General features: G+C 37.2%; 1 protein-coding gene across 8 annotated transcripts in view; it reads left to right on the top strand.

Moving 5' to 3' along the window:
• The window catches only part of VPS13B (vacuolar protein sorting 13 homolog B), a 1,080,499-nt gene that overhangs the window by 810,633 nt on the left and 253,141 nt on the right, over nt 1-16,725 (top strand). The window lies entirely within an intron of this gene.

The following is a 16,725-nucleotide window of genomic DNA, read 5'->3' as shown; positions in this document are numbered from 1 at the left end:
GGACATCTTGAACTAGATGTCCCATAGATATCTTAAACTCAACATATCCAAAAGGAAACTCAATTTCTTTTCCCCCAAAATTTCCCTATAACTATTGAAGGCACCACCATCCTCTCTACCTCAAGCCCACAACCTAGATGTCATCCTTGATTCCTTACTATCTCTCACCCCTCCTCCTTCCAATTCCAATCTGTTTCCAAGACCCATCGGTTTTGCAATAGCCAACTGATCAGTCTGCCATTCACAACTATTTCTCCCACTCTACTCCACTCTATTTTCCACTCAGCACTTAAAGTGATTTTCCTGAAGTATAGGTTCAACCATGTTTCCCCCCTTATTGACCACTACCCCTACATACATATGCACTCAATGAACTCCACTGGCTCCCTGTCACCCCCAGGAGTCTCTTTTTGGCATTCAAATCCTTTATGACCTGCCCTTCTACCTGTCCAGTCCTCTTTTCCTTCACACACACACACACACACATATACTCCCATCATTTTCTCCTAAACAGTAACACTGTTCCATAAACAAGACACTCCATCACCCGTCTCTGGCCATTTTCACTCTTTGTCTCCTCCTCATCTCTACCTTCTGGCTTTCTCAAAGGTTCCAGTTAAAACCACATCTTCTTAATTCTAGTACTTTTCCTCTGTTGCTTCTTTCCTATTTATGTTTTATACAGTGTGTTTGTATATAGTTGTTTTAGTGGTGTCTCCGCCATTAGATTGTGAGCTCCTCGACTGCCCTTTTATTTTCATTGTATCCCCGGTGCTTAGCACAGTGCCTGGCACATAAGAAGTGCTTAACATGCATATTGACTGATTGACTGACTGACTATCCATAAGTTCCTTTATGCTAAAGAGTATTTTTTCTTCTTTAACTGGTTTCAACAAACATTGATTACCTTCTATATATAATATAGAGTGAGGGAGCAAAGGTATAGAAGTCCCATCATTGAGCTCATAATCCCATAAGTTGATATGACACATTGACAAAGAATTATAGTACATGAAAAATCCTTAACATCAAGTGCTATCAAGGACAGGGATAGTAGGATTGCTGACTGAAAGAATCTAGGAAGGCTTCATGAAAGAGCTGGCATTTGAATTAGACATTAAAAGGTGTGTATGGAGGCAGAGCGAAGATGACCTAGTAGTAGGGAGAAATATAGCCAAGTCCCCCACCACCATACACACATACATAACATACCACCTCCATATAGATCTAGAAAATGCACTATACCAAGTGCTGATTAGAAAATCTAAGGGAAAAAGTAAAATGAGTCTTTTTTCCTTTTTAGGTCAGCATAGAGAGACAGAAAAAGGTCCACGGATGCTGGGGATGGGAATCTAGCCAGGAAATAGCAGAGAGCATTCCAGAGAAGGGAGAGACTGTGCACCAGGGAAAGAAGAGGTCCAAATCCAGCAAATTGAGGTCCAGTCATGTAAATGGTGCAGGAATAGATGTCAGCTGGAAGCTTAGTTACTCATTTGCCAGTTCCAGGTCACAAATTCAGGGCTGAATGCACATAGATGTGGCATTCCCCAGTGGGGAGTTGTTGTATGCCTCAGGTTATGTACCAAGGAAGGACTAAGTTCAGAAGCAATGAGCAGTTGTGCAGTTCTGACTCCAGGAGCTTGAGTTCCTGCCTACAGCCCAGCAGTAGAATAATAACTAAGGCTGGAATCCCAAACCAAAAGGAAATCTATAGTTTTCTCACTCTGAACCAGCAGATCTTTTGAACTGTCTGATAGAAGATAAGTACAGCAACAGTATACTAAAACTCTAATTGAGCCAAACCCACGGATGTGTTCCTTAGTCTCAAACCTAAGTCAGGAACTTGTAGCACTCAAACAAAGAGGGCAGAAATTAGACTTTGGCCAGGATCAGACCACTTTGGAAGCACTGAAATCTTGTAAGGCCCAAGTTTTCCCTGAGATCCTCAGATAACTCAGTATTCAGTAACCCAAGAAAGTTGCAGCAAGACCAACCCAGACGTTTCTTCCAGAAATGTGAAGAGCCCTGTCCTCATATAAAAGCTGAAGTCAGGAAGTAGACTAGAAGAATGACCAAACATTAAAAAAAAACTATTATGGGGATAAGGATGGTCAAGATGCAAAACCAAAAGAAGAGAGTAACTCCAAAAATTTACAAGCAAATCTTCAAAGAAAAATATAGTTTGGGGGTGGCTAGGTGGCACAGTGACTAGAGCACCAGCCCTGGAGTCAGGAGGACCTGAGTTCAAATCCGGCCTAAGACACTTGACACACTTACTAGGCAAGTGACTTTGGGCAAGTCACTTAACCCCAACTGCCCTCCAAAAGGCAGAAAAAAAAGAAGAGAAAAATATAATTTGGGCACAAGTTCAGCTAGAATAATTGCAAGAGCTGAAGCAAGAGATTTTTGAAATTTTTTTTTGTTAAAATTTTTTTATCAGGGGCGGCCAGGTAGCACAGCAAGTAAGAGCAGCGGCCCCAAAGTCCGGATGACCTGGGATCGAATCTGGGCTCAGACATTTAGCACCCACCCAGAAACACCTGGCCATGTAACTTGAGCAAGTTACTTAACCCTGATTGCTTAAAAAAAATTATCAATGAAATTTGAGGGTTGGAAAGGAAAATTGAAAAAGTAAGTGAGAAGTATAAAAGAAAAAATTAAGAAAGGAATCAGCAGGTTGGCATAAGAGGTCCAAAATCTTACTCCAGCAACAAACTCCCTGAAAATTAGAATGGACCAAATAGAGGTTAGTGACTCCATGAGACAAGAAGAATTAATAAAACAAAGCTAAAGTTTTTTTTAAAAACAGAAAAAAATAAGGTATCATAGCAAAAAACAACCAATCTGAAAAATAAATCAAGGAAAAATAACTTGAGAATCATTGGATTACCTGAAAGCCACAACCAAAAATAAAAAAATTAAAAAAAGAACCTAAACACCATATTTCAAAAAATAATAAAATTACCCAGATCTCTTAGAACCAGAAGACATAACAGACCTAGAATCATATGATCACCTCCTGAAAGAAATTGCCAAATGAAAATCTAGACCTTCCAAATCAAAGAAAAATTATTATAAGCAGACAGGAAAAAAAATTCTAATACTTAGCAGTCATCACTAAAAGGAATGCAGAGCTTGGAATAAGATATTCCAGAAAGCAAATATATATATTTTATAACCAAAAACAATTTATCCAGCAAAAATGAAGAAACAAGCTATGGTGTATTAAATGTGCTGGAATACAGTGATGAAAAGGATGATATCAGAGAAACCTTGGGAAACTAATCTGGAGTGAGGTAAACAGAATGAGGAAAATACAGTAACAACCATGTTAAAGGTAATAAATTTGAAAGACTTAGAAATACTGAACAGAATTCCAGAGAACTAATGATAAAACATACTACCCACCTGCTGATAGATAATGGATTCAGAGTGCAGATTGAGACATATTTTTGGACATGGTCAAAGCAGAAATTCATTTTGCTTGACTATATATACTTATCAATAGTTTTGTTTTTCTTTCTTTCTCAATTTGTAGATAAAGGAAAACAAAGCAGATGGGTTTTTGTTGACTTTTTTAAAAATTTAAACTAAAAGGGGCAATAACATTGTCTCGAAAAATCATAGGTTTGATTTCAGCAGGTAGAGCTGGAGAGGGTGAAGGCACTCTGGCAATAGGAACAGTGTGAAAAAAAGACACAGAATCAGTGATAAATAATCATTATAATAAAAATAATAACTAACATTTACATAGCACTTTAAGGTTTACAGATCCCTCTACAACTCTATAATGAGTTTATACCCATAACCACTCTTAGAGGTAGTTCCTTTTATAATATCTGTTTTATAGATGAAAAACTAAGATAAATGAAAGTTAAATGACTTGCCTGGGATCATACAGTTAAGTTAGTGAATAAGATCAGATTTGAATTTAAGTCTTCTTCCTGATTCCAAGATCCAGTGCTCTATCTGCTTCTCCACTTAGATGTGTATGGAAGATGGCTAAGTCATAAATGGAGAGGAGCAGCATAAAATGAAGATGAAGATGTAGGGTAATACCAAATCTGGAGGGCCTGAAGGCTTATTAAAGGAAATTGGACTTTACTTCACAAATAGTAGAAACCCATTGAAGGATTTTGAGGAGAGGAATGACATGTTTATATCTGTGCATAAGGAAGATTAGTCTTTTAGGAGGGTAAAGAATAGATTGCGGGAGGTGAAAAAGGGAGAACAGCAGAGATGGCAATACCTACCAGGAGACTTTTGCAATAATTAAAAAAGATAGTAATGAAGATCCATACTAATGTAATGGTGTTGGAAATAGAATGGAAGGAAAAGCTACAAAAGACATTTCAAAGGTAGAATTGATAGGACTTGACAATTGAGAACATGACAGCTGATTAGGTTTTGGAGATAAAGGGAAAAATAAGAATCAGGGATTACCCAAACATTTCAAATATGGACAGCTGGGTAGTGATTCCATGGGCACAAATGGGGAAGATGAGGAGGAAAAGCAAGTTTGAAGGAAAGATAATAAAAACTGCCACTTTATAGCACTTCAAGGTTTATAAGTACTATTTCTTACTATTACCCTGTAAGATTAATAGTGCTATTCTCATTTTTATAGCTTAGGAATTGAGTCTTATATAGATTCTTAAGTGCCCACATTGGCTTCAATGCCCCATGGGTAATAATTTTGAAGAGATCTTCTGACTTAGTTCTCAGTGCCTTTTTCCCAGTACACAACACTCCTTCTATATAAAGATAATTTAACATTTAAAGCTAGAATTTCAGTGAAGGCAACTGATGATCTAATTTCTGCAGAACCTTGCCACTGTCTTTAACTTGAATTGGTATATGCACAGAAAACACTGAGGTCTTGTGTTCTAAATTGCGTACTTCTGTGGAGCCCGAACTAAGCTTATGTGAAAAAGTGACCTGAAATTAGTAAGGCACTGTATTCAGAGAATCATAGAATGTTATAGTGGAAATCCCAGAAATCAACAATTCCAACTCATTTTCATAGAAAAAAATACAATTATTTCTGATTCTGCTACAGTAAACTGCAAGAATAGAATGATTTTTAGCTTACGTATGAGTAAATAAATTCATAGAGTCAAAGAATTTTAGGACTTGGAAGAGACCACAGAAATCATCTGGTCTACTAGAGCCTGTCTATAACATCAGGCCCCATCCTTTAGGACCATAAAATATGAGTTTTAGCAAGTTTTCTGCTTTTCTTATTAATGGTAATAAATGCCAGAGTAGAACTATCGATTAGTAAATTCTGTGCTACAACAGAGTTACAGTTAGGATTCCAGGTACTGCTTTTTACTAACCACGTGACCTTGGATAAGTCAATTTGCCATTCTGGGTCTCAATCTCCTATAATGTGAGAGGGTTTGAGTAGATGACTTCAAAGGCCCATTCTAGTTTTATGGCTTAGATAGTGCTGAATCAGCGCTATGAAATTCTTTATTTACCTTTCACTGGGTTTCTTCTCTTCACAGTCATTTTATGGCATTCCCTTTTCTAACCACAAATGCATCTGCTTGCTGACATCTTTATTTCCTGAATATTCAAATAGACATCAACACATGTTATTGAGTTTTTTGAGAAGGAAAGTCAGTTATTTAATTTTGGAAGACCTTTGAAAAGGCCACATGTTAGCATAAAATGAGCTCAGGAATGAGAATCAGAATACTGGATTCTTGTCATCATTCTCTCCCTCCCTAGCTATTCTATCTGATGAAAGTCCCTTAACCTCTTGGTGCTGTTTCCTAAGCCATCAAATGAGGAGAATGGGGGACCAAGTAATCTGTGAGGTCCCTTACAGCTCTAAAATGCTGTTATTCCATAGTCATAAAACTTTGAATCCAAAAATGTAAAAGCCCCAAACAGTTCTATTGAAGTAACACCCATTTTCACGTTTTAAAGAGTGAATGCTTATAAGAATCATTTTAAGAACTACATTTATAGATAAGAAAAAAACAAATTATGGCAACAGTTAATGAAAATAAGTATCAGTCTTCCTAAAATGTAATCTTGGCAAGTTTCAAATTAATAGTAGGTAAATATCCTCTTCATTATAAACTGCCTATCCTCGTGTAATAAACTTACCTCTGACTAGTTTTTCAGTATCTCAAACTAATACCAGAACCATTGGACACAGCGGGTTTGCTGTCTTCATTTCCTGTTACTTTTTTTTTTCCTTACTAGAGTTCTTATTTATCAAGCACCTTTCTCCTAATGAGGGTAATATAATAGTGTACAATTTAATGGAGCTTCACAAAGCCCTATGATGTAGCCAGGTATAAACATAACCTGCATCCTGTGAGAGAAAGCATGTATCAAATGTGCTACTGACCCATTTGCAGTTATCTTTCAGTTAAACGGAAAAGTCAGATTCAATGTGTGCCACATAGGAGGGAGCTAGAATCAGTAGAGTAGCAATCTATCACCATATCCTATGCTGCAAATATGTTGCCTGGCACAATGAACAAAAATGCCCTTAAATGTGACACTACTAGTTGACTTCTGTTTTCCTGTTTACTAAGAAAGAGAAAGAGATTTCTGAAATTTTAAATGAAAAAAAAATCCAAACCTGTTTCTCTGCCTCTTTAATGCTTTCTTTCCCAAAGTAAGAATTTGTTGTTTTCTGTAAGATGATGAGAGTGGCAGTAGGCCAGTAGCAATTTTAGCACATACACATGGGACCATGTGATGTTCCTATTTAAGATACTACCAGAGTTATTATGTGGACAATGGGATTTCCTTTTTGAGGCAGGGGAGATGGGTAGATGAGATTGTTTTTAAAAAATAGCAATACAACATGACTAGTAATATTTTATTGTTTTCAATGCAAGTCATAAACTATTATTGCATGTGCTCATATTCCTTTTTATCAAAATCATATGGCAACAAAAATTAAACAGAATTTAGTTTCATTCTTTTAAAAAGAATTTTAAATTTATTTAAAGAGACTATATTAACCAATAAAGACAAGTTATCAGTTATATTAAATGCATCTTTTTTCCAGAGATCTTCAAGTATTTTATAATCAATTAACTTTGATTTTATAAAAGGAAGAGTTGAATCACAGGAGGACTGAAGTAACTTGCCTCTTGTGATCCATCTTCCTTAGCAAAGTTACAGTGAGAACCTGAGTTTCTAAGCCAACTCTGATAGAGAATCCCAGTCCTCTTCAAATAGTATGATAACAATGTGTGTAAATAAGAAGCCAAAAAGATCAACTTTAGAGGAGTTTCGGTTTACCAGGTTGGGTAAATCTGAGCATTTCACTGAGTGTTCTCTTTTTGTGAGCTGTGTCAGATCTTTGCAACATCCCCAGTCATGAAGCCTCTCAAATTTAGCCAGGTCCAAAGAGCCAGAACTAAACTTATGCTTTTAAGGAAGTGATCATTTCAATAAAAGCTGAAAATACAGCCTTCTCTTTGTACAGGATTGCTTTAAGTTTTTAAGACTAATAAACAGCATATCAGTAACAGTATAATTGAACTGAATGAAGAAATAGTAAAAAATAGTCATGGTAAAATGTCAGGTTAGCAACTTGTTTAAGACACCTGTCGCAGTACTATCACATAGTCTTCATAGAATTGGAGAGCCGGAATCTCCACTATAACATAACCCAACAGGTGATCATCCGCAGTCTCAGTATGAATTACAAAGGAGAAGTTGCCACTTCTCGGGCCACCTGTTCTACTTTTAGAGGGCTCTGACTGTTAAGACACTTTTACTATAAAAGCAAGCCTAAATTTGCTGCTTTTCCATTTTCATCCATTGAGCTAGGTGACTCAATGGCTAGAGCACAGGGCTTGGAGTCAGGAGAACCTGAGTTCAAATCTAACCTCAGATAATCACTAGCTAGTATCACTTTAGGCAGATCACTTAAACTTTGCCTAAGGTTTCCCAACCTGTAAAATGGAGATTAATAACAGCACCTACCTCCCAGGGATGTTGTGAAGACCAAATGAGATCTTTGCTTAGCCCTGTGACTGGCCCATAGTAGATACTTAAATCAATGTTTATTTCCTTCCTTTACTCCTGCTGCTGGCATCTGGGGTCAAATAAAATAAAACTTATTCCCTCCTCCACATGACAGCCTTTCACCTTCTTTACCACAGCTATCACATCTTCCTGACTCTTCTTTCTCCAGGCTAAACATTCCAAGTATCTCAGCCTATCCTCTACATCATGAACTTAAGACCTTCTTCATCTTCTCTGAACAGTCTCCAGTTTATCAGTGTCCTTCTTAAGCTATGGTGCCCAGAAGTAAAGATAATATTCCAGTTGAGGTCTGACAAGGTCAGGAATACAATGGGGTTACAAGCTTTCTATTCCTCAGAGCTATGCTCTTCCTAATACAGCTCGAGATTGCCTTAGCTGTTTTGGCTGCCATTTTGTACTGCTCACTCATATTGAGCTTGTAGTCCACTAAAACCCCAGATCCTTCTCAAAACAACTGTTATCTATCCATATCTACCCTATCTTATGTTTTATGAATTCATTTTTTTGTGCACCCAAGTTTAAGACTTTACATTTATCCCTATTGAATTTCATCTTATTAGATTCAGTCCCAGTGTTCTATCCTGTCAAGATCCTTTTGATCCTCCTAAGAGCTTTCCATCTTACAGAATGGATTATATAAGAATATCCTCACAGAAAAAGCGATATAACAAATGATAAGCAAATCTTGTTTTTTTAATTCAAAAATGAAAATGAATGCTAACATATATCCTTATTTGTCTTAAATATGCAAATGCTATTATGCATTGGATATCATGAAATGGTCTTTCAGTTGGAACTTTAAAAATATTCTGTATTGGGACAGCTAGGTGGCACAGTGAATAGAGCACCAGCCCTGGAATCAGGAGGACCTGAGTTCAAATGTGGCCTCAAACACTTAATACTTACTAGCTGTGTGTGACATTGGGCAAGTCACTTAACCCCAAATGCCCTGCCTTCCCCCCTCCAAAAAAAAAAACTGTGTATATATAAACAGAAAGTATCCTTCATTTACAGGGCGACTAGGTGGCACAGTGAATAGAGAACCAGCCCTGGAATCAGGAGGACCTGAGTTCAAATCCAGCCTCAGACACTTAACACAAAAACTAGCCATGTGACCTTGGGAGAGTCACTTAACCCCAATTGCCCTCCAAAAAGCAAAAAAAGAAACAAATTCTGTATTGCATGAATGTTAAACATCTCCTAATTCACGATCTCTGCCTTTCAAAGTCTTCCTCATTCTTTAATGCCCAACTGAGTCATAAGTTTCATGACCCTTTTGCTTATAACCCAACCTAAAAAAAAAAGAACTTAAAATGAAACTCCCATCATGAGTTAATGAACAAGCATTTATTAAGGGCCTGCTATTTGGCTAGCACTGTACTAAGCATGGAGGATGTTAATACAAAAGCCAGACAATTCTTGCCATCAAGAAACTTATATTTGTATAGAGGAAGACCCAATGTGTTTCCTTTTAGAAGTCTTTGAGATGGTGAGTGGTCCTTGGAAGAGTTCATTAGCATGACACTTCTTGTAGCAAAGATTTATTGCTTTGATTACCATTCCTAAAGGAAGAGATTGAAAGCCTAAGGTGGGGTTTCTGGGATATATATAATGATATCTAGATTTGGGCCATATGAGTTTGCAGATCATATACTCCAGTCATGACGGCACTGACCCCAAGGTGGGATTTCCAAAGCTGGGTAGGTTAAATTCCACTGGTTGTGGTCTCTGTAGGTTGAATGATCTGCAGAATACCTCATTATGGCATATAATCCTGGGTTCTATAAAGCAACGCCAGCACAATGTTGGTCTGGAGGATTTAAAAAGCTAAAAAGACTTCCACATACCAATCCTGGAACAGACTGCATACCAGTTATCTGGTGGACAGCCTGGGTGAATCAGGTAGGCTCTCACTAGGTTGGCTGTAGGTTGGTAAATTTTTTGGCCAGAGCAATTCTTTTTATTTTGACCTTAACAAACATCACATTAAATCAGAATTTCCATTTCTATAGTAAAACAGTAAAAAGATTTTACATGAAACTACAGATCTCTTTCTTGTGTGTGTTTTTATGCAGCTTTCTTTTTAAGTATATAATAAACTCATTCTGTAACATTCAAAGTTGTCCCAGTTTTCTATGCTTCTTTTTGGCTTTCTGTTCTCTATATTAAAAATGCTTCAATGACTCTCTTTTCTAAAATTTTCCTTCCTTTCTTCCTTTTTTTGTTTGGTAACCTATCCCTATCTGCTCTCAACCTCCTGTCATCCCCACTACTGGCATTGAAGAAAAAAAAAAGAAAAACTAAGCCTTTCCAACAAATTTGCATAGCAAAACAAATTTCCACATTTACAATGTCTAAAAATGTGAACCAATAAGTGTAGAACCCATAAACTTATCTGATAATTTAGGGTCATTTTAAAGGTCTTCAGATAATTTTTTTTCTCATTATTTAAAAATCTAAAATACTTTTAGGGATTTTTACATAATTATTTTTACATAATCTCCATTCTGCATTTAGAGTTCGTCTCTTCATCCCCTCTCTGTAAAGTAAGTAGCATGCTTCATCATCAATCATCTGGAAATGTAGTTGGTCATTACCTTCATCAGAGTTCTCAAGTCTTTCAGAGTTGTTTTTCTGTATACTATTGGTGTTACTGTATAATTTTTTCTCCTGGTTCTGCTTACTTCATTCTGTATCAGTTCATACAGGTCATCCCAGATTTCTCAAAAACCATCTATTTCAGGGCAGCTTGGTGGAGTAGTGAATAGAACACTGGCTCCGGAGTGAGAAGGACCTGAATTCAAATGCAGCCTCAGACACTTGACACACTTACTAGCTGTGTGATGTTGGGCAAGTCACTTAACCCCCATTGCCTTGCCTTTCTCTCTCCAAAAAAAAGTAAAAAACATCTATTTCATCATTTCTTGTGGCACAATAATATTCCATTACATTTATATATCATAGTTTGGTCAGCTATTCCCTAATAGATAGGAATCCCCTAAATTCCCAGTTTTATGCTATCAGAAAGTGAACTACTATGAATAATTTTGTACATGTAGGTCCTTTTATCTTCTTTTGATTTCCGTGGGATAGGGGCCTAGTAGTGGTAATCCAGTATGATATATAGATAAGTGGCCAGTTTTTATTAGCAGTCATTTTAAGAGTATATTTTTTAATACAAATGATCACTTTTGATTACCTTTTTATACTTATTTACATAAATATACTATTTAGTGCTTTTCTATCTAATGTGCCTGGATAAAAAAATCAGTGAGTTAATATAGGTGTTTAAAAATAAAAATTGAAATAATAAGAAAACAGCCTTTTTCCCTTGATGCTTCTCCTATCTGGGAACAGCCTCTAACAAAAATGATGTTTTCTGCCAGTATCTTTATATGTAGCAGCTGGATTATTGGCCATCCTCATTTAAATAAAGATGTATGCAGTTGTTTTTTACCATAATCTTATTAGTTGTGTTTATAAATATTTTTAAATCAGTATTTGTTTTGTTTAAGGTAATGTAGTCCAGATTTGTAGTTGCCTCATTTCTTGAATATGCTGCCCAAGGCTGCCTCAAAAAATCATTTTTCTTCTTGTTTGTTTGGGGGTTTTGTTTGTTTTCAAAGAGGTGACTGTGCCATCTGGTCAATTTTGAAGGAGCTGAACCATCCTTAGGGTGTGTTTCTAACCCCCAGACTCCTTCCTTTAGTACACACAGAATTAGTCCAGGATCTTATAACCACTAACTTATTCTTACATACTGAGAAACATTGAGGAAATTTGACTTCTAAATGTTTGCATCTATCCTCTAGGTTTTTCTTTCCCTTTTCCCCTTCTTTATTATCACCTACATTAATAAACATGCTCAGATGAAACTACATAAATTACATCTGATAGTGAGAGCAACTTTTTTCTTTTGGCAAGTAATATCTGGGTACCAAGATCCAAAATCTAAAATGTGTAACCATTTTGTGCATCTTAAGATACTACATTTTTGTAGATAAAACTTAATACTCTTTGTTTTAGGTAAAATATTTTCAAATGTAGGCATGTGATTGACTGAGGCTCTTATGACCTCAATATAATCATTCATGGCTCAGCTTGAATATGTGCAACTGCAGTAGTTGGCTTTTTCATCCCTGTTAGGAACACCACTGCAGAAAAGGTGCCAAACATTTCAGTAAACGCAGAATTGAAAAATCACAGACTGGCTTCTTTATACTTCATAAATCATAACTTGATTTCATATAACAATTATAGCTATAAAAAAAAAGGATTGAATTACACTTTTTTTGGAACTGAAGATTTTGCTAATATGCCTGGAAGGACTTAGGATTAACCTGTGACTTGAATGCCATAAAGATCAGGACTTGAACAACGTGCACACACACACACACACACACACACACACACACACACACACGCACATAAAATTAGTGCCCTCCTTCCCATCACCACCTTGTATTCATTTATTATTTCATATATGTGTAATACAAGTGCAATATGCATGTATACATACACACACATTTTATCTCGGCCCCCCTCCCCAACCCCATTAGAATGTAAAGCCCTTAGGGGCGGCCAGGTAGTGCAGTAAGAGCACCGGCCCCAGGGTCAGGATGACCTGGGATCGAATCCGGGCTCTGATACTTCGCACCACACCCAGAAATAACTGGCTGTGTAACCCTGAGCAAGTTACTTAACCCCAATTGCTTTAAAAAAAAAAAAGAATGTAAAGCCCTGACAGCAGGTACTATTTCACTTTTATATATCTGACTTAGCACAATGCATGGCAAATAGTAAACCCATAACTAATGTTCATTGATTAATTGATTACTATTATTACCTTAATGAAAAGTACCAAAGAAATGGAGAACTTGAGTAGAGCCAAGATGGCAGCGTAGAAGCAGGAAAACTCCATATGCTCCCTCCATAACCACCTCAAATACCTATAAAAAATGACTCTAAACAAAGTTTAGGGCTACAGAACCCATAAAATGACAGAGAGAAACAAAATTCCTGCTGAAGACGGCCCAGCAGGCTGACAGGAAGGGTACATCATAGCACACTGGGAGCCAAGCCCAGCCCCGCATGAGTCTGTGGTTTTAGCCTCAGGGTGGCCACAACCAGTCCTGACTGGAGGGACTTCGGGAGAGTAGATCACCAGCATCTGTGGCAGTTTGCAGAATTATCAACCCATAAATGCCAAAGACAAAGTGAGAGTTCAGTGTGGACTTTGTGGGAATAGGGGGTCTGGGAGTGTGGTCTGGCCTCTGCCCCTGGAGGGAGAAGCAGCAGAGGACGGCATCCGCCGCTGCATGGCTTCAGAGCTCCTGGCCTGCAGATTGTAGGGGGACAAAGCAACCAGTCTGAGGGGTAATCGCTCTTGCTTTAACATGCTTGGATCTGGATTGCTGTCTAGGGTGGAGGTCCTGGGGTGTGTGACCAGGGTGCCAGAGCCAGTGGAGGCTTCTGAGAGGGCACCCAACTAATAGCTCCAGCAGCTGTGAAAACCACAGCAATTTGGAACAAAGCTCTCCTCTCTGGAAGTAGAGTTCTACTGTGGCAAAGAGCTCAAAAGTCAAGTAATTGAGTGTCAACATGAGCAAGCAAAGGAAGCAAAGCAAGCACAACAATCTGACTTTGGATTCCTTTTTTGAGGACAAAAAAGATCAAAGCATGGAACAGGAGGAAGACAGTGAAGTCAGAACTCCTACACCAAAAGCTTCCAAGAAAAATATGAACTGGTTATAGGCCATAGAGGAGCTTGAGAAGGATTTTGAAAACCAAATAAGAGAAATGGAGGAAAAATTAGGAAGAGAAATGAGAATGATGCAAGAAAATCATGAAAAGAGAGTCAATAACCTGACTAAAGAAAATAACACCTTAAAAAATAGACTAACTCAAATGGCAAAAGAGGCTCAAAAAGCCAGTGAGGAGAAGAATGCCTTAAAAAGCCAAATTTGCCAGATGGAAAAAGAATCTAAAAATCTCACTGAAGAGAATCATTCCTTCAGAATTAGATTGGAGCAAATGGAAGCTAGTGACTTTATGAGAAATCAAGATACTATTAAACAGATCCAAACAAATAAACAAAATAGAAGGCAATGTGACATATCTCATTGAAAAAAACACTGACCTAGAAAATAGATCTAGGAGAGATCATTTAAAAATTATTGGACTATCTAAAAGCCGTGATCAAAAAAAGAACCTAGAAATTATACTTCAAGAAATTCTCAAGGAAAATTGCCGTGATGTTTTGGAACCAGAGGGCAAAATGGAGGTTGAAAGAATCCACTGATCGATCACCTCCTGAAAAAGATCCCCAAAAGAAAACTCCTAGGAATATTATAGCCAGGTTTCGGAGTTCCAGATCAAGGAGAAAATATTACAGGTAGCCAAGAAGAAACAATTTGAATATTGTGGAAACACAATCAGGATAACACAAGATCTGGCAGCTTCTACACTGAGGGATCAAAGGGCTTGGAATATGATATTCCGGAGGGCAAAGGAGCTGGGATTAAAACCAAGAATCACCTACCCAGCAAAACTGAGTATCATGTTTCAGGGGAAAATATGGTCATTCAATGAAATAGAGAACTTTCAAGCATTCTTGATAAAAAAACCAGAGCTGAATGGAAAATTTGACATTCAGATACAAGAAACAAGAGAAGCATGAGAAGGTAAACACGGAAAAGAAACCATAAGGAATTTATCCAAGTCAAACGTTTACATTCCTACATGGAAAAACGATAATTTTAACTTTTGAAAATTTTCTCAGTATGAGAATAGTTGAAGGGAATATAAATGTATATGTGTGTGTATATATATATATATATATATATATGTCTATATAGGAGGGTATATGGGCATATGAATACATATGTGAGTGTGTGTATATATGTGTACAGGTATATATAGAGAGCACAGGACCAATTGAATAGGAAAGGATGGTACTTAAAAGGTAAAATTGAGAGGTAGGAGAGGAATATAATGAGGGGAGATCGGGAAAGACAGAATGGGGTAAATAATCTCATATAGAAGAGGCAAGGGAAAAATGTTACAATGGAGGGGAAGAACAGGAAGGGAATGAGTCAACCTTACTGTCATTGAATTTGGCTTCGGGAGAAAATGACATACACACTAAATGGGGTATCTCGCCCTACAGGAGCATGGGGGGGGGAAGGGGATCAGAGGGGGGATAGGGATCAGAGGGGGGATGCTGGAAGGGACGGCAGGTTGGAGGGGAGGGAAGTTGGAAGCATCCACTTTTGAAAAGGGCCAGGGTCAAAGTAGAGAGTAGAACAAGTGGGAGTTGGTATAGGAAGGAGGGAAATATAGTCAGTCTTTCACAGTATATCCACTATAGAAATATTTTGCATAGCTACACATGTATAACCTATATTGAATTGCTTATCTTCTCAGTAAGGGTAGGTGACAAGGAAGGAAGAGAAAGAATCTGGAATTCAAAGTTTTAAAATCAAATATTTAAAAAAAAAAATATATATATATATATATTTTTTTTTTTACATGCAACTGGGAAATAAGATATACAGGCACTAGGGTATAGAGATCCATCGATGGATCTATGGCTATGGGGGAGGATATAGGATAGAGCTGATTGGGAGAGGGGGGATACAGTGGGATTACTGTTTTGGGGTGGTAGGTAGGGGAAAGACAGGGAGAAAATTTGTAACTCAAAATCTTGTGGAAATGAATGATGTAAAATTAAAATAAACATAAAATTTAATTAAAAAAAATAAATGGAGACCTTGGAGAGGGCCTAGCCACTTTATCACTTAGGAATATAAGAAGAAATGTTGGATCAGAATGGGGACACAGTAAACTTTGAGCTGTCAAAAGCTGTGTCTAGACTCAGATCCATTACTGTTTTACTATATGCCTGAGCTTTCTTATTTATGAAATGGAGATGATCACAATTGTTCAGTCCCATTTGTCAACCTTTTGCAGTCAGGTCCTACTACTCAACTGAAACTATTGTCACCAAGGTTACTATTAAATACTTTACTACTAAATCTCGTGGCCTTTCCACTTGACTTTTCTTTCTTTTTTTTTCCATACATTTTTATTTATTTTATTACATATTTCCCAATTACACATAAAAAAAATTTTAACGTTCATTTAAAAAAATTTTTTTTTCCAAATTCTTTGCCTTCCTTCCACCCCTTGAGTAGGCAAGCAATATGATACTGATTATACATTTGAAGTCTTGCAAAACTCATTTCCTTATTATCCATGTTGCAAAAGAAAACACACACAACTCAAAATAAAAAACTATGGTGTGGATGTTGGTTGATGCCTAGTTTCTTCCAAACTGTTTTCTAGTTTATAAAGCAATTTTTGTCAAATGGTGAGTTCTTGCCACAGAGGCATGATCTTCAGCTGTATCATACACTAGATTACTATAGTCATTATATTTACTCCTATGTATTGTGTACCTAATCTATTCCTGTGATCCACCACTCCATTTCTTAGATGATACTAGATTGTTTGGATGATTACTACTTTGTAATATAATCTGAAAGCTGGTATTGCTCTGCTGCCTTCCATCACATTTTTTTTTCATTGATTCCTTTGACCTTTCTTTGACTTTTATATATAGTCAGCCACCCCTGTTCTCCTGGATATTTTTCCCTACTTTGGATTCTGTGACACTTCCTCCTTGTTTGTTTTCCC

The sequence above is a fragment of the Petaurus breviceps genome, unplaced genomic scaffold (assembly GCF_028583685.1).
Source record: "Petaurus breviceps papuanus isolate PSGF00001 unplaced genomic scaffold, PetGlider_PUasm1.0 98, whole genome shotgun sequence".
In the NCBI taxonomy this organism is placed as follows: Eukaryota; Metazoa; Chordata; class Mammalia; order Diprotodontia; family Petauridae; genus Petaurus; species Petaurus breviceps.
The sequence above is the reverse complement of the archived record's forward strand: the minus strand, read 5'-3'. Positions and strand labels throughout refer to the sequence as shown.